A 15,888-nucleotide genomic window follows, 5' to 3' on the forward strand; every position below is an offset into this window, starting at 1 on the left:
ACAAGAGGGTCAGGAAGGGAGCCGGCTTTGGCCTTGCCCTTTTTCCCAAGCCGCCAGGGACGGGGGATGTGGAGGCACCCCGGAGGGGTGGTCGAATTGAAAGGGTGGAGGTCTGGGAAGGCACAGGAAAGGGGAATTCTGAGGAAGAGAAGGGGAAGAGCCAGTCAAGCCCCGGGAGCTAACCCCTTAGCCGGTATGAACTAGGAAAACAGCTCCGGAACACCCAGGTGCAGTGGGAAGACGCCCCTCGCCGCGGGTGGGGGTGGGGAGAGCCCCGGGGGCCGGGGCGGATCCAGGCGGTCCTCGCCCCCCGTCCCGGGGCCTCAAAGCCCCCGCTCACCTCTTTTCTCCCCGGCGGCGGGGTGTGCACCCCCACACCCACCGATTCGTGCTCACAGGGCTCGCGCTGCCCCGCAATGCACCCGCACACACACACCCCCGAAACACACATGAACACCCGCGCGCTCGCACACGCCTCCCTCTGCGCAGCGTCTCCTACCTGCCGCGCCGCCGCGGGTCCAGCGGATTCGGGGATGCAGCGCTCGGCGCCGGCACCGGAACAGAGGCTGGACCTCCCCCCACTTACTGGCCTCCGGGTCGGGCCGGCGATCGGCTGGGGCTGGCCTGGGGCGGGGGCTCGAGCTAGGACTCCCCGGGCGGCCCGCCCCGCCCCGCGGCCTCCGCCCAGCTGGGGACGGGGGCGTGGTTTCCAGCGAAGCTGGAGGGACAGGATTGATGCGCATGCGAACTGGTGCTGAGCACCGAGGCGACCCGGGCGTGAGGTGGCTGCAGAGTTCCCGCTGGAAAGTAGGAGAGGATTTGGGGGCCCGCGCGGCTCAACCCGGCCCCTGACCGCTTGATCGGGCCCGTGTTCTCCCGTCCCTTCCTCCCTACATCTCCAGGAGTTCCCCAGGGCCCATCCGAGGCTGGCACTGAGGCACGGGGCTGGGAAAAGAAGGACACGAAGAGGCGAGCACCCATCTCTTCCCCAGCTCCATGTCCGTGTTTGTGTGTGTGTTAGTCACTCGGTCGTGTCCCACCTCTTTCGACCTCATGGACTGTAGCCGGCCAGGCTCCTCTGTCCATGTTTTTCTCCAGGCAAGACTGCTGGAGTTGGTTGCCATTTCCTCCTCCAGGGGATCTTCCAGACCCAGGTAACCAGCCTGGGTCTCCTGCATTGCAGACAGATTTTTTCCCGGTGGGAGCTACCAGGAAAGCCCCTTTTCATGTCCATATCCATCCCCAAAATTCGGGATGGAGGAGCCAGACCCAGACCCCTGGAGGTGCAAAGAGGGCTCTTGTCAAATGGGGTAAGCTGGAAACTTCCAGACCCATATCGAGTATTTATTTACTTGTGCAATGATGGGAGGACAGAAGGAGTGACATATTTCCCGAATAAAATAGAGAAGGTTTGTGAGTGACAGGTCCTGGCACACAGTAGGGACTCTGGGATGGCAGGACAGACGTGTTTGTTATGCTCATCGGAGGCCTAGGTCAGCCCACTTCGAAGATGGAGAAGTTCAGACCCACCGTCTCTCCCTCCTGTGTTCCCCTGCACACTGAGTCGTTTCAGTGGTGTAGGACCCTGCGACTCTATGGACTGTAGCCCACCAGGCTCCTCTGTCTGTGGGAGTCTCCAGGCAAGAATACTGGAATGGGTTGCCATTTCCTTCTCCAGGGGATCTCCCCGACCTGGGGATAAAACCTGCATCTCTTACATCTACTTGCATTGGCAGGTGGGTTCTTTACCACTAGCACCACCTGGCAAGCCCAGTGTTCCCAGTCTTGGGTGATGTCATCTACCTCTAAGTCACTCTGACTAACCCAGCCTCTTCATAGCCTCTGTCCCAGGCCTCCCAGACATCCCCCCACTCCGAGGTGTAGCTCCATTCCTTTACAGAGCCTTGCAAATGTGTAGCCATGACCCACTGCCACAGAACATGTTCCAGGATTATGCCCTTGCCTGACTGTCCCAAGCAGATCCCACTCCACTTCCCCTGCCCTGGGATGCAGCCTCCCCAGGTCCTCGGTGCGCCTCTCAAGGGTTCCCAGTGCCCTTCTCAAGGGCTCCCAGCTTCCCTACACTCAGACCTTGTCTAATGGGGACCTGCACAGTCTGAAAGGCTCTTCCTTGCCTCTGTACACGGCATATCTTGGTATCAGGCTTGGCCCTAATGCCATATCTCCACCACAAAGCCCTACCCCATCTTCAGCATCCCCACCTGGCCACTTGTGTCTCTTCCAGGGGCCTAAACTCATGCTGCCTCTCTAGGGTTAGTGGTGGTCTGCAGGCAGGTGAGGCTGAGGCTTGTTCTAGGAAAGACAGTACTTGGTGAAGCCAGGGAGCTCTGGGCTCGGGTCCTCACTCTTCCAGTTACTGACTGTGTGATCCAAACAAGTCCACCATCCTTTCAGAACCTCATTTTTCTGTCTGTAAAATGGGCTTCTAGCAGAAGTGAGTGATGATCAGTTATAGGTAAGAGGTGGGCCCCTCATGTAGGGTGTTGAGCAGCGCTGCCTCTGGGCTGGGCAACTCCTACATGTTCATAAGTGAAGCTGGGGTCCTGGCTGAGAAAATGTGGCTGCTTCAGCCTTCACAAGGGTAGAGTTCGCAGGATGCTTAGCCTCCCTTATGTATTTCAGAGTGTTAGAGCCACAACACTCTGAAATACAAAGTTCCGTGGTGGTTGCAAGAATGTGCTCTGGACTCACTGCCTGGGTTCATGTTAGCTGTGTGATCTTGGGCAAGTGACCCACACTCTCTGTGCCCCAGTCACCTCTATAAAATGATGATAGTAGCACCACCCCCCGGGGTTGCTGTGGAGATTAAATGGACTAAGTCACATAAAGCTCCTAGAGTGGGCCCTGGCTGAGAGTTAGTGTTCAGCAGGGCTTAACTGATACTATTTTCATCCAGCCCAAACCCCTCGTTTTGTGAAGACACTGGGTCCTCAGGAGCAGAGACATGTACACATGGCTACTCAGGAGCCCAGGCATCCTGGGATGTTAGAACTGGAAGGACCCACCCCAGAGCCCATCTCTGGCAGCTCCCACCTTCTCTAGCAGATGAGGAAAGAGACCTAGAGAGAGACAGTGACCTATCCAGGGCACCCAGTCTGGTGGAGTGGGAGAGGCATTGGCCTTGCTCTTGTTGGGGGTTGGGAGGGAGGTTTCCAGACAAGCCAGGAAGAGCCTGGTCTCCCCAAAAAAGTGGGAGGATGATGATGGGCTCTGATGATGCTCTGGCTCCAGGTCCCTGCTGGTTGGTTGTTATAAACTGATTCACCAAGTGGTGCCATCACGGGGCCTGCAGTGTAGGCGCTTTTCCCATTTAATTCTCACAACCACCCTTGGCAGGAGCTCTCATTAGCCCCATTTTACAGATGACAGAACTGAGCCTCAGGGAGATGCCCCAGTCACACAATTAGGAAATGGCAGACCTGGGATCCTATGTTCCCTGTCTGACTCCACTCTTGTGCCCTTCCCCTCTTCTTCTCTCTGCCCTCCTCTTCACCTCTGATGGCTCTTTGACTGACTGCCCCACCTCTGCTACATCCTCCCGTAAATGGGCACCTCACCCCCTCCCAAGGCAGCCCTTTCCACTTCTCTTGAGAGAGTGTCTGTCACCCAGAGCTGAGCTCGTTCCCTCCTCCTAGTTCTGCAGGGCTTCATAGCCTCCTCCCCACCAGAGCCCTGGAGAGAAGCTTTTGTACTGCAGGACAGCAGACCCCTATCTTCACTGCTCCTGTATGTAACAGAGTTTCCCAAGTGAAATTTCTCTTTCATGTTAATATTTATTTAGCTGTGCCAGGTCTTATCTGAGGCATGCTAGACCTTCGACCTTCATTGCAGCACGCGTGGTTTTTTAGTTGTGGTGTGAGGGATCTACTCCCTGACCAGGGGTTGAACCCCAGCCCCCTGCATTGGGAGAGTGAAATTTTAGCCACTGGACCACCAGGGAAGTCCCCTAAGTGAAATTCTTATATACAGTAATTTCTTTTAAAGATCCCATGGGCTTCCCTGGTGGCTCAGATGGTAAAGAATCTGCCTGCAATGTGGGAGGTCCAGGTTCAATCCCCGAGTCAGGAAGATCCCTTGGAGAAGGGAATGGCTAGCCACTCAAGTATTCTTGCCTGGAGAATTCCATGGACAGAGGAGCCTGGTGGGCTACCACCCACTGGGTTGCAAAGAGTCAGAGACGGAACAACTAACGTTTTTACTTTCAAAGCAAACCTGCTGGCAAGGGGAATGGCTCGATATGGAGCTTGGTGTCTTAGGGTGGAGTACGCAGGCAACCTCACTAACCAGTCCCCCCACGCCCACCTAGCCAAGGAGATGGGGTCTCGAGGGAGAGGAGTGGAGCTGGACACACAGAACTAACAGTATCCTCCTGAGAGCTCAGGAAATGGGAGAGCCATGTTGAACTCGGGGGGAGAGCAGACACCATGGAAAACAGGGATATGAAGGACAGACATGAACTCTGACTTGTTCTCAATTCCATGCTGCTCTGAAACACTACTTATATTTTGTTAGTATCCTGGATATTATTAGGAGCCAGCCAAAACCAAGTGGGATTGTTTTGTTTCCAGGAATATGAAGTTGGTTTAACATTAGGAAATCCATTAATAGCATATGTTTGCTAGGACTGCAGTAACAAACCACCACAAGCTGGGCAGCTTAAACACAGAAATTTACTGTCTCACAGATCTGGAGGCTAGATGTCCAAGAGCAATGTGTCATCAGGGCTGGGTTCTTCTGAGGGTTGTGAGGGAGAATCTGCCTTGCGCCTTTCTCCTTAGCTTAGGTGGTTTGCTGGCAATCTTTGACATTCTTTGGCTTATAACAACACCATGATCTACACCTTTGTGTTCATATGTGTTCTCCCTATGTATCTATCTCGTGTCCAAAGTTCCCATTTATAAGGACACCAGTCATGTTGGATTAGGGTCTACCTAATGACCCCTCTGAAAAGACCTTATTTCCAAATTTCATTATGAGGCACTAGGAGTTAGACTCCGACTTCTTTGGGGGGCGGACACAATTCAACCCATAACAAGCATGCACCATACTAATGAACCTAAGGGGAAAATAATGACTTTGGGGGGAGAGGGTGTGCTCTGTAGTTGTGGCATGCAGGCTTAGTTGCCCCGTGGCGTGTGGGATCTTAACTCTCCAACCAGGGATCAAATCCATGCCCCCTGCAGTGGAAGCATGGAGTCTTAACCACTGGACCACCAGGGACGACCAATGATATTTTTCTATAGATGCCAAGATAGTCTTTAACAAAATTCAACACCAATTCATAATACAATCTCTCAGTGAAATAGGAAGTGAGGGATATGTTCTCAATATGGTAAAAGGTAGCCCTAAAGCCAACATCTTATTTAACCAAGAAACACTGGAAGATCAGGAACAGGGCAAAAATAGACCGTCTACACCACTATTCTACATTGTGCCAGAGATATTAGCCAATACAACTAGACAAATAAATCAGTTTAAGGCCTGAGACTGAGTAAAGAAGAAATATATATATATATCTATTTGCAGATCACATAATGTTATACCTGAAAACAAACAAACAAACCCAGAGAACCAATGATAAAACTAATTCAAATAGTAAGAGAGTTCGCCGAAATAGCAGGATACAAAATTAAAATACAAAACTCAATGGCCTTTATCAGATCAGTTCAGTTCAGTTCATTTCAGTCGCTCAGTCGTGTCCGACTCTTTGCGACCCCATAAATCACAACACGCCAGGCCTCCCTATCCATCACCAACTCCCGGAGTTCACTCAGACTCACCTCCATCAACTCAATGATGCCATCCAGCCATCTCATCCTCTGTCATCCCCTTCTCCTCCTGTCCCCAATCCCTCCCAGCATCAGAGTCTTTTCCAATGAGTCAACTCTGCATGAGGTGGCCAAAGTACTGGAGTTTCAGCTTCAGCATCATTCCTTCCAAAGAAATCCCAGGGCTGATCTCCTTCAGAATGGACTGGTTGGATCTCCTTGTAGTCCAAGGGACTCTCAAGAGTCTTCTCCAACACCACAGTTCAAAAGCATCAATTCTTCGGCACTCAGCCTTCTTCACAGTCCAACTCTCACACCCATACATGACCATAGGAAAAACCATAGCCTTGACTAGACGGACCTTAGTCGGCAAAGTAATGTCTCTGTTTTTGAATATGCTATATATACAAACAATAAACAGAGGTCAGAAAGGTGGAGAAAAGCCTTTTCACAATTAAAAAAATTAAATGTTTAGGAACAAACTTAACGAGAAATGCATAAAACTACATGAGGAAAATTTTAAAACCTTCTTGAAAGACACTAAGAACAAATGGAAAGACATCTCCTATTCTTGGACAAGATAAGTCAACATTACAAAGATGTCAGTTCTCCCTAACTTAATTTGAAAATTCAATACAATCCAAATAAAAATACCAGCAAGCTGTTTTATGAAGATATATGAGCTGAAAAGTCCATCTGGAAAGATAAACATGAAAGAACAGGTAGGAAAACTGGAAAAGAAAAACTATGAGGAGGAAATAGCTTTAGCAGAGATTAAAAAACTGAAAGCTTCTGTCATTGGAAATGGGTGGCACTGGTACATAAATAGACAAATTGCAATAGACCAGAAATTTAGAAACAGACACAAATACATCTTTACTCCAGTGATTTGAGATGCCATCTTTGATACATTCTAAAAATGAACTTTGTTATAAATGGTACTGGGAACAATTGGGTAGCCATTTGGAAAAAGATAAAATTAAATCCATATGTCATACCCAGCAAAAGAATAAACGACATGAATTAGGGCTCTAAGTGTAAAAGCTAAAACAACACAAAGACCAGAAGAAAACATGGGGACTTCCTCTTTAACTCTGATGTTGGGTAAGGCTTTCTAACTATGGCTCAAAACCCAGAGGATGTAAAGAAAAGACCAGTAAATCTGACCATGTGAAAATTTATCCCTGGTGGCTCAGACAGTAAAGAATATGCCTGCAATGCAGGAGACCTGAGTTCAAGCTCTGGGTTGGGAAAATTCCCTGGAGAAGAGAATGGCTACCCACTCCAGTAGTCTTGCCTGGAGAATTCCATGGACAGAAGAGCCTGGCGGGCTACAGCCTATGGGATCACAGAGTCAGACATGACTAAACAACTAATACACACACATGAACATTTTAACACTTTGCATGACACATAAAGTCCACAGGTAACTGACAAACTGAAAGAAAATAGTCTCAACATAATACCACAAAGGGCAGATAGCCCTAATATATAAGTAACTCTTAAAAACTGAAAACAAAACTAAAAATTCCAGTAATAAAATAAGAGTAAAGGCATGAATAGAAAGTTTACCAGAAAAGATAGAAAAATGGTCCTCAAACATATGGGGAAAAAATGCTCAAGGACACAATTAGAGAAAGGCAACTGAAAATAATGCTGAGATAGGTACCATTTCTCACCTATTCAGACTGGCAAAAAAAAAAAAAAAATCACAACACATTCTGCTGTCCAGGTGGAAGGGAAACAGGTGCTGGAATACATGGCTGATGGGAATGCAAATTGGTGTAATTCTCTCCAGGAAAATTTGGTAATACCGAATGAAATTAAATACATGCTCACCCTTGAACCCAGCAACTCCACTTCTAGGAATTTATCCTGAAGCTAGACCTCCAACAATGTGAAAATGCATATGCAAAAGGTTTTTCATTGAAGCCTTACTTCTTAATTGCAAAATACTGGGAATAATATGGGCTTCCCAGGTAGCTCAGTGGTAAAGAATCTACCTGCCAATGTAGGAGACAAGGCTTGATCTGTGATCTGAGAAGATCCCACATACCAAGGAGCAACCAAGTCCCTGCACCGCAACTACTGAGCCCGTGCTCTAGAGCCTGGGAGCCACGACTGCTAAGCCCACACGCTGAAACTACTGAAGCCCACGCCCTAGAGCCCATGCTCTGCAACAAGAGAAGCCACCACAGCAAGAAGCCTCTGCCTCAGAACTAGAGAGTAGCCCCTGCTCACCACAACTAGAGGAAAGCCCACACAGCAGCAAAGACCCAGCACAGCCAAAAATAATACTGGGAACAATGTACTGCTACATGGAGAGTGGCTAGATAAACTATAGCATATCTCGGAGAAGGCAATGGCACCCCACTCCAGTACTCTTGCCTGGAGAATCCCAGGGATGGGGGAGCCTGATTAGCTTCCATCTGTGGAGTCGGACACAACTGAAGCAACGCAGCAGCAGCAGCATAGCATATCTAGACAAAGGAGCACTACGCAGCTGTAAAAAAAAAAGGGGGGGGGAGAATGAGCAAGATCTCCGGATTTGCATGGCATGAATTTCAGCAAGGACTATTAAGTGAAAAAAAGCAAAAGCCAAAATCATCTATACAGTATGCTCCTCTTCATATAAGAGCCTGCTGCTGCTGCTGCTAAGTTGCTTCAGTCGTGTCCGACTCTGTGCAACCCCATAGACAAAAACCCACCAGGCTCCCCCGTCCCTGGGATTCTCCAGGCAAGAACACTGGAGTGGGTTGCCATTTCCTTCTCCAATGCATCAAAGTGAAAAGTGAAAGAGAAGTCGCTCAGTCGTGTCAGACTCTTAGCGACCCCATGGACTGCAGCCTACCAGGCTCCTCCATCCATGGGATTTTCCAGGCAAGAGTACTGGAGTGGATTGCCATTGCCTTCTCCGAATGAAGAGCCTGTAAGAACATATATAATTTTCTCTCTTGTGTACAAAGGAAATGGGACAGGAACAGATGAGACAGTGACGTGATGGAAGCAGGCTAGAAGGCTGAGGGGATGGAAAGATACAGGAACAGGGCAGGGAGGAGAGGAAGGAGTGTCTGTCTTCTGACTGTATCTTTTAAAATGCTATTATTGAGATGATTTATATACCACAAAAAATCACCATCTTAAAGTATCAAATTCAGTGGATTTTAGTTTATTCACGAAGTTGTGGGTAAGATTCTGCGCTTCCACTGCAGGGGCCACTGCATTCGACCCCTGGTCAGGAAACTAAGATCCTACATGCAGAGCGACCAAAAAAAATAGAAAAGAAATCCACTCATTTGCTTTCTATCCTTATGGATTTGACTATCTAGACATTTCATATAAATAGAATCCAGCTTCTTTCACCTAGCATACTGTCTTCATGGTTTATTGACATGGTAGCATGAATCAGAATCCCATGGACGGAGGAGCCTGGTAGGCGGCAGTCCATGGGGTCGCTAAGAGTCAGCCACGACTGAGCGACTCCATTTTCGCTTTTCACTTTCATGCATTGGAGAAGGAAATGGCAACCCACTCCAGTGTTCTTGCCTGGAGAATCCCAGGGACGGGGGAGCTTCGTGGGCTGCTGTCTATGGAGTCGCACAGAGTCGGACACGACTGAAGCGACTTAGCAGCAGCAGCAGCAGCATGAATCAGAATTTCATTTCTTTTCATGGCTGGATAATGTTGCTCTGTATTTACCACATTTTGCTTATCTATTCATCCTTTGATGGACATTTGGAATTTTTCCGCCTTGGGCCTATTCTGGATAATGCTGTTAGGAACATTCTACTGCAAGCTTTTGTGTGACACATGTTCTTAATTCTCTTGTGTAAACACCTAGGAATGGAATTACTGGGTCATGGAGTAAAGCTATGTGAAACTACCAGTTTTCCAAAGAGCGCAGCGCACACGCACGAGGCTCTCGATCCTCCTACATCGAGCCCTGCGAGTTGCAGATCCTGGAGCTCGTCTTGGTGGGAATACCCTGCCCACGGCCTCAGCAGACGGATGCTGCTGAAGTGGCTCTGCTGCCCAAAGCCCCTGCCAAGGAGAGGCAGCTGGATCCAGTGGTTCCTAGACTCTCCAGTGTCCTGCCTAGGCCAGTACCGGTGGGTGGGGTCAGGGAATAAAGATGTGTGGGTCTTTCCTGGACCATCTGGGACCCAGAGGAGGTGGCACCTGCCCTTGGCCCTCCCTGGGGCAGAATGTGGACTCCCAAAGTGGCTCTAGGCTCCCAGCTCAGCACTGAGGCTGGGAGGGGGAGGTGAGGAATAGGGAGGGCTATACTGCTGAACTGGGTGCCCAGAGGGTCCTGGTTGGGGCTTAAGAGACACTGAAGTCCAGAGGGCAGCCAGGAAAAGGTAGTTTCCCCTGGGATAGCTGGGGACAGGCGCTCATTTGCTTAGGAAGTTTCCAGATTTCGTTGAAGGTTTTGGGTACTCTGGCACCTGGGAGGGCCCTGAGGGGTGAGAGGGAGCACGTGCCCCACTGTGGCAGGCCTCCTGGACGCCCATGTGAGCCAGGATTGGGTGCGAGGGGGGGCTGTGTCAGGAGTCTCAGACCATGCAGGTAGCTGTCTCCCATCTCTGAGAGTTTGGGGGGCTCCCTTCTCCCCACTGTGCAGAGCCCGGCACTGCTCACGCAGGGGTGGGGTGGAGTCCTTCAGAAGCCGTCAGCCGGGTCCTGCCCTGTGGCAGAGCCTCCAGCCCTCACGTGGCTGCTGTGGAGAGGGTCAGGGGCAAGGTTGGTGAGGTGTAGGGGAGTATAGCTGACACCCAGTGTGGAACATTCTGAAGACACTCGGGGCTTCCTGTCCTCTGCTGCGTGCTGGGGAGCTGTGGGGTGAGTGAGGGAGGGCCCCAGGTGGTTGGTGTGTGGTGTGAGGGGTCTTGCGTGCCCCCTAGACTCCCAGGACAACTCACTCTCCACGGGCAGTGCCCACAGAGCTTTTCCATGCTGGACCCCTCCATGCCCCGTTACCCTACCCAAAGGGCCAGGCCTGAGCCAGCCTTCCTGTCAGTCCTGACAAGCACACCCCTCCCTTCCCATGGCCCCTGCCTGAGTTCACGCCCTGCCCATTCCATCTCCCCGGACCTCTGGACTCCCCCCACTTTTTCTTCTCTCCCAGACCCCTTACTCATCACCTCCTCACTCCCCCCAGGACCCCTCCTGCCCCCTAGATCCCTTGTCCGACAGTCAAATGAGCTTTCTAGAACACACATCCAATCTCTTACCTATAGCTCCAAACACTTGACACCAGGAATAAAGGAAAAACAACAAAACAAAATGACATTTTAAAACCTGACATCGTTTCTGTGTTCTTGGGAGCATGAGAACTAACCTTCTGGACAGACTGCTCTTCTACTGGGACAACAGGTCAGTGGGCCTGTTCGTTACTCCAGGCCAGGCTCAGTCTGGCTGGAGGGGAGAAGAGGGTCATCATCACTACAGAACCATCCTGTAAATGACCCGGCCCAGGGTGGAGACAGGCCAGCTTTAAAAATTGTCATAACGTTGATCCAAGGCTAAGAGATCGGTAGCCCCCAAACTCCCCTCCTCACCCCACCGCTCCCCTCCCTCCACGAGCCCCTCCCCCACCCCACTGCGCCCCACCCCCCCCCGCCCCGCCACGGCCCCCTCCCCCTCACCCCCACTACCCCTCCTCGAGGCGGGGAAGAGGGAACGCTGCCTGGTGAGCAGCAGGCGGCCCCTTCAAAGCCCTTGGTTCTCCTCTCCTGGCTCCACGCTCCGCGCAGAGCCCAGCCTTCAGGGGCGGAGTCCTCACTCCGCTAAGGCAGCAAGGGGAGGGGCTCCCCTTAGGGCCCAGGGCAGACAAAGGGCGCCTACGGTGCAGACCCTGCCGCAGGACTGAACTGACTCTGAGCTGGGACTGGGCCTGGAGCCCTCACCACCTCAGACCCGCTGTGCGATGCTGCAGCCACTGCTCCTTCCCAGTCCCTTTCCTTTCCACTGGGGGTGCGGCAGGGAGGGCTCTCAGGCTCGGACTCCTTTCTCCCCCAATCACTGCTCTTTTCTTCCAGGTTTGAGGGATGGGGCAGGTGTGGCATTGGGTGGGGAAAACTGAGATGGGGACTTCCCTTTGAGTTCAACCTTCACCTCCTGCTCCCAAGTGCAGCTGAGATGGGTAAGGCTGAGGAGATTTTACACAAATGATGTTATAGCTGTAGCGGGGTGAGGGGACGGTGGTGCTGTTTGCTTCTTTAGGCGACTGCTTCAGCTCTGGGTTTGGTGGCTGTCCAGCATGGTGCCTGTGGCAGTAGTCAGGGCCCAGCAGACCTGGTGACTTTGGGCAGGTCATTCATTTACCTGGGCCTCAGTCTCCACATCTGCCCAATGGGAATGATAATAATCCCTGTTCCCTGGATGGGGTGAAGATACAAGGAATTCAGGAGCTTGGAGGTGCTTTGTAACATACTATCTCTGTACGTTAATTAAGATGTTTAGGACTTACCTAGTGGATAAGAATCTGCCTGCTAATGAAGGGGACATGGGTTTGATCCCAGGTCTGGGAAGATTCCACATGGCAAGAAGCAACTAGGCTCTTGTGCCCCAACTACTGAGCCCACATTCTGCAACTACTGAAGCTTGTGCCTAGAGTCTGTGCTCCACAACAAAAGAAGCCATCACAACAAGAAACCCATGCAAAGCAATGAAGAGTAGCCCTTGCTCGCTGCAACTAGAGAAAGCCCTCTCGCAGCAAAGAAGACCTAGTGCAACCAAAAATAAATAAATAAACATTCAGGCAGTTCATTTCAGTCGCTCAGTCAGGTCTGACTCTTTGTGACCCCGTGGACTGCAGCACGCCAGGCTTCCCTCTCCATCACCAGCTCCCGGAGCTCACTCAAACTCTTTTCCATCAAGTCAGTATCAAGACAGTGATGCCATCCAACCATTTCATCCTCTTTCTTCCCCTTCTCTTCCTGCCTTCAACCTTTCCCAGCATCAGGGTCTTTTCAGATGAGTCAGTTCTTCCAATCAGGTAGCCAAAGCATTGGAGTTTCAGCTTCAGTATCAGTCCTTCCAATGAATATTCAAGACTGATTTTCTTTAGGATTGACTGATTTGATCTTCTTACTGTCCAAGGGACTCTTCAAGAGTCTTCTCCAACACCACAGTTTGAAAGCATCAATTCTTCTGCACTCAGCTTTCTTTATAATCCAACTCTCATATGCTTACATGACTACTGCAAAAATCATAGCTTTAACTAGATGGACATTTGTTGGCAAAGTAATGTCTCTGCTTTTTAATATGCTATCTAAGTTGGTCATAGCTTTTGTTCCCAGGAGCAAGCGTCTTTTAATTTCATGGCTGTAGCCACCATCTGCAGTGATTTTGGAGCCCAAGGAAATGAAGCCTCACTGTTTCCATTGTTCTCCTGTCTATTTGCCAGGGACCAGATGCCATGATTTTTTGAATATTGAGTTTTAAGCCAGCTTTTTCACTCTCCTCTTTCACCTTAATTAAGAGACTCTCTAGTTCCACTTCGCTTTCAGCCATAAGTGTGATGTCATCTGCATAGCCGAGGTTATTGATATTTCTCAGGGCAATCTTGATTCCATCTTGTGTTTCATCCAGCCTGGCATTTTGCATGATGTACTTTGCATATAAGTTAAGTAAGCAGGGTGACAGTATATACAGCCTTGACATATATATTTTAAAAATATCCTAACAGCATCAATTTTAGATTCAGTCCTAGGTATATTTTTATTTTTACTATAAATGGTACTTTTACAAAATGACATTTCCTGATTGCTTATTGGGGCTTCCCTTGTGGCTCAGCTGGTAAATAATACATCTGCAATGTGGGAGATCTGGGTTCTATCCCTGGGTTGGGAAGATCCCTTGGAGAAGGGAAAGGCTACGCACTCAAGTATTCTGGCCTGGAGATTCCATGGACAGTCCATGGGGTTGCAAAGAGCTGGACATGGCTGGGTGACTTTCACTTTCACATTTGTATTTTTATTTCTACTATAAATGGTACTTTTACAAAATGACTTCCCCTGATTGCTTGTTACTATATAGAAATTAAATTGATTTTTGTACATTGATTTTGTGCTGGAACAATTGCCACATTTTAAAATTATTTTAATCTATTAACTATAGGATTTGTGTGTTTTGATGGGTTTTCTAAAGTAGGCTGTTTCTCAATGAGGTGTACTGCCCCCTAGAGGGAGATTGGAAAATTTGTAAGGGATTTGTTGTGACCAAGAATTTATACATCATAATACATATTATTTATTTTATTAACATTTTATATTACAATGAAAGAATTATATTCATTTTTTGAAAATATTATAAAAGAATTTCATTTCAGGATAGGGTGTACAGCATTAATTTTATAGGGAAATGGGAGATCTAACAGGGTTACAAACCTCTGAAGTTTTGATAATTTTTTTTCAAATCATTATCATTAAAAAATATTTTTTTTGGTCCACTCCTCTGCAGTGAAAGGACAGAACCCTAATCAGTGGACCGCCAGGGAATTACCTCATTATCATTTTAAACCTTTACGTTATTCACTAAGATTTTCTTTAAATCACAAAAGGATGCTGAATTTTATTAAAAAAAAAAATCCCCCAACATCTGAGAGATTAATATTTATCTTGACGTGATGTACCACATTGATGGATATTCCTTTTTTATCCATATATTCTGATTCCTTTTCTAATGCTAGGCCCACCTCACATTTCTGGGATAAATCCGTCTAGGTGCTATGTCATCCGTTTTACCTATTGCCACATTGTGTACTAGCATTTCGTGTAGAATTTTGCATCTGTGTTTGTTAGTGAGGCAGGCGTATCATTTTCCTTACTCGCGGGGTTCTTGTCAGCTAGGCTAGCCTAATGAAGGGAGATGCGAACGCGGACTCCCGGGGCTCAGAGCTACCCGATCCAAGGACCAGCCGCCGCCACCGCGAGGAAATCGTGTGCAGGGCGCGCCCCCTGGCGGCTGCGGATCTCAAAAGAGCCCTATGAGCCAGGCAGGCTTTGTGGGGACGGGGTGATCAGGGCCGGGTGAGGGGAGGGAACCAGGTGACATCAAGAGGTACCAGGGCTGCGTGTGCCCTGGGCCTTCGCTGGGCCTGGTGTGTGAGCAGCTCAGCTTCCGAAAGGGGGTGACCAAGACCCAGAGTGACAAAGTAGGCCTATAAATGAGGCGTTCTGATCCTTCTGACTTGTGAGGTCCTGGACTCTTAATCTCTTTATCCATCAAGTGGAGATAATCAATCTGACTGTCAATAAGGGAAATGGGAGGAAGTTGTCAAAGCACAGAATTCAGACTTTTCCAAAGATGCAGATGTGTCCTCTCCTGGCCTCAGGATTCTTGGTTTTTTTTTTTTTTTTTTTTGTCTGTTAAAGAGCCTCTTGATGAAAGTGAAAGAGGAGGGTGAAAAAGTTGGCTTGAAGCTCAACATTCAGAAAACTAAGATCATGGCATCCGGTCCCATCACTTCATGGCAAATAGATGGGGAAACAGTGGAAACAGTGGCTGACCGACTGACTGACTGATGGCTCCAAAATCACTGCAGATGGTGATTGTAGCCATGAAATTAAAAGACACTTACCCCTTGGAAGGAAAGTTATGACCAACCTAGACAGCATAATGAAAAGCAGAGACATTACTTTGTCAACAAAGGTCCATCTATGGTTTCTCCAGTAGTCATGTACCGAGGTAAGAGTTGGACTATAAAGAAAGTTGAGCGCAGAAGAATTGATGCTTTTGAATTGTGGTGTTGGAGAAGACCTTTGAGAGTCCCTTGGACTGCAAGAAGATCCAACCAGCCCATCCTAAAGGAAATCAGTCCTGGCTGTTCATTGGAAGGACTGATGTTGAAGTTGAAGCTCCAATACTTTGGCCACCTGATACGAAGAACTGACTCATTGGAAAAGACCCTGATGCTGGGAAAGATTGAGGGCAGGAGGAGAAGGGGCCGACAGAGGATGAGATGGTGGATGACATCACTGACTCAATGGACATGGGTTTGGGTGGACTCTGAGAGTTGGTGATGGACAGGGAGGCCTGGCATGCTGCAGTTCAAGGGGTCGCAAAGAGTTGGACACAACTGAGCAACTGAACT

The 15,888-nt window shown here is 49.1% G+C and overlaps 1 protein-coding gene across 1 annotated transcript in view; it reads right to left on the reverse strand.

Moving 5' to 3' along the window:
• The window catches only part of CAPN5 (calpain 5), a 56,525-nt gene extending 55,851 nt beyond the window's left edge, over positions 1-674 (reverse strand). The window contains exon 1 of the mRNA XM_018059308.1: positions 500-674. The gene's annotated coding sequence lies outside the window, so the exon portion shown is untranslated. The remainder of the gene's footprint in view (positions 1-499) is intronic.

Source organism: Capra hircus, chromosome 15 (genome assembly GCF_001704415.2).
Source record: "Capra hircus breed San Clemente chromosome 15, ASM170441v1, whole genome shotgun sequence".
NCBI lineage: Eukaryota > Metazoa > Chordata > Mammalia > Artiodactyla > Bovidae > Capra > Capra hircus.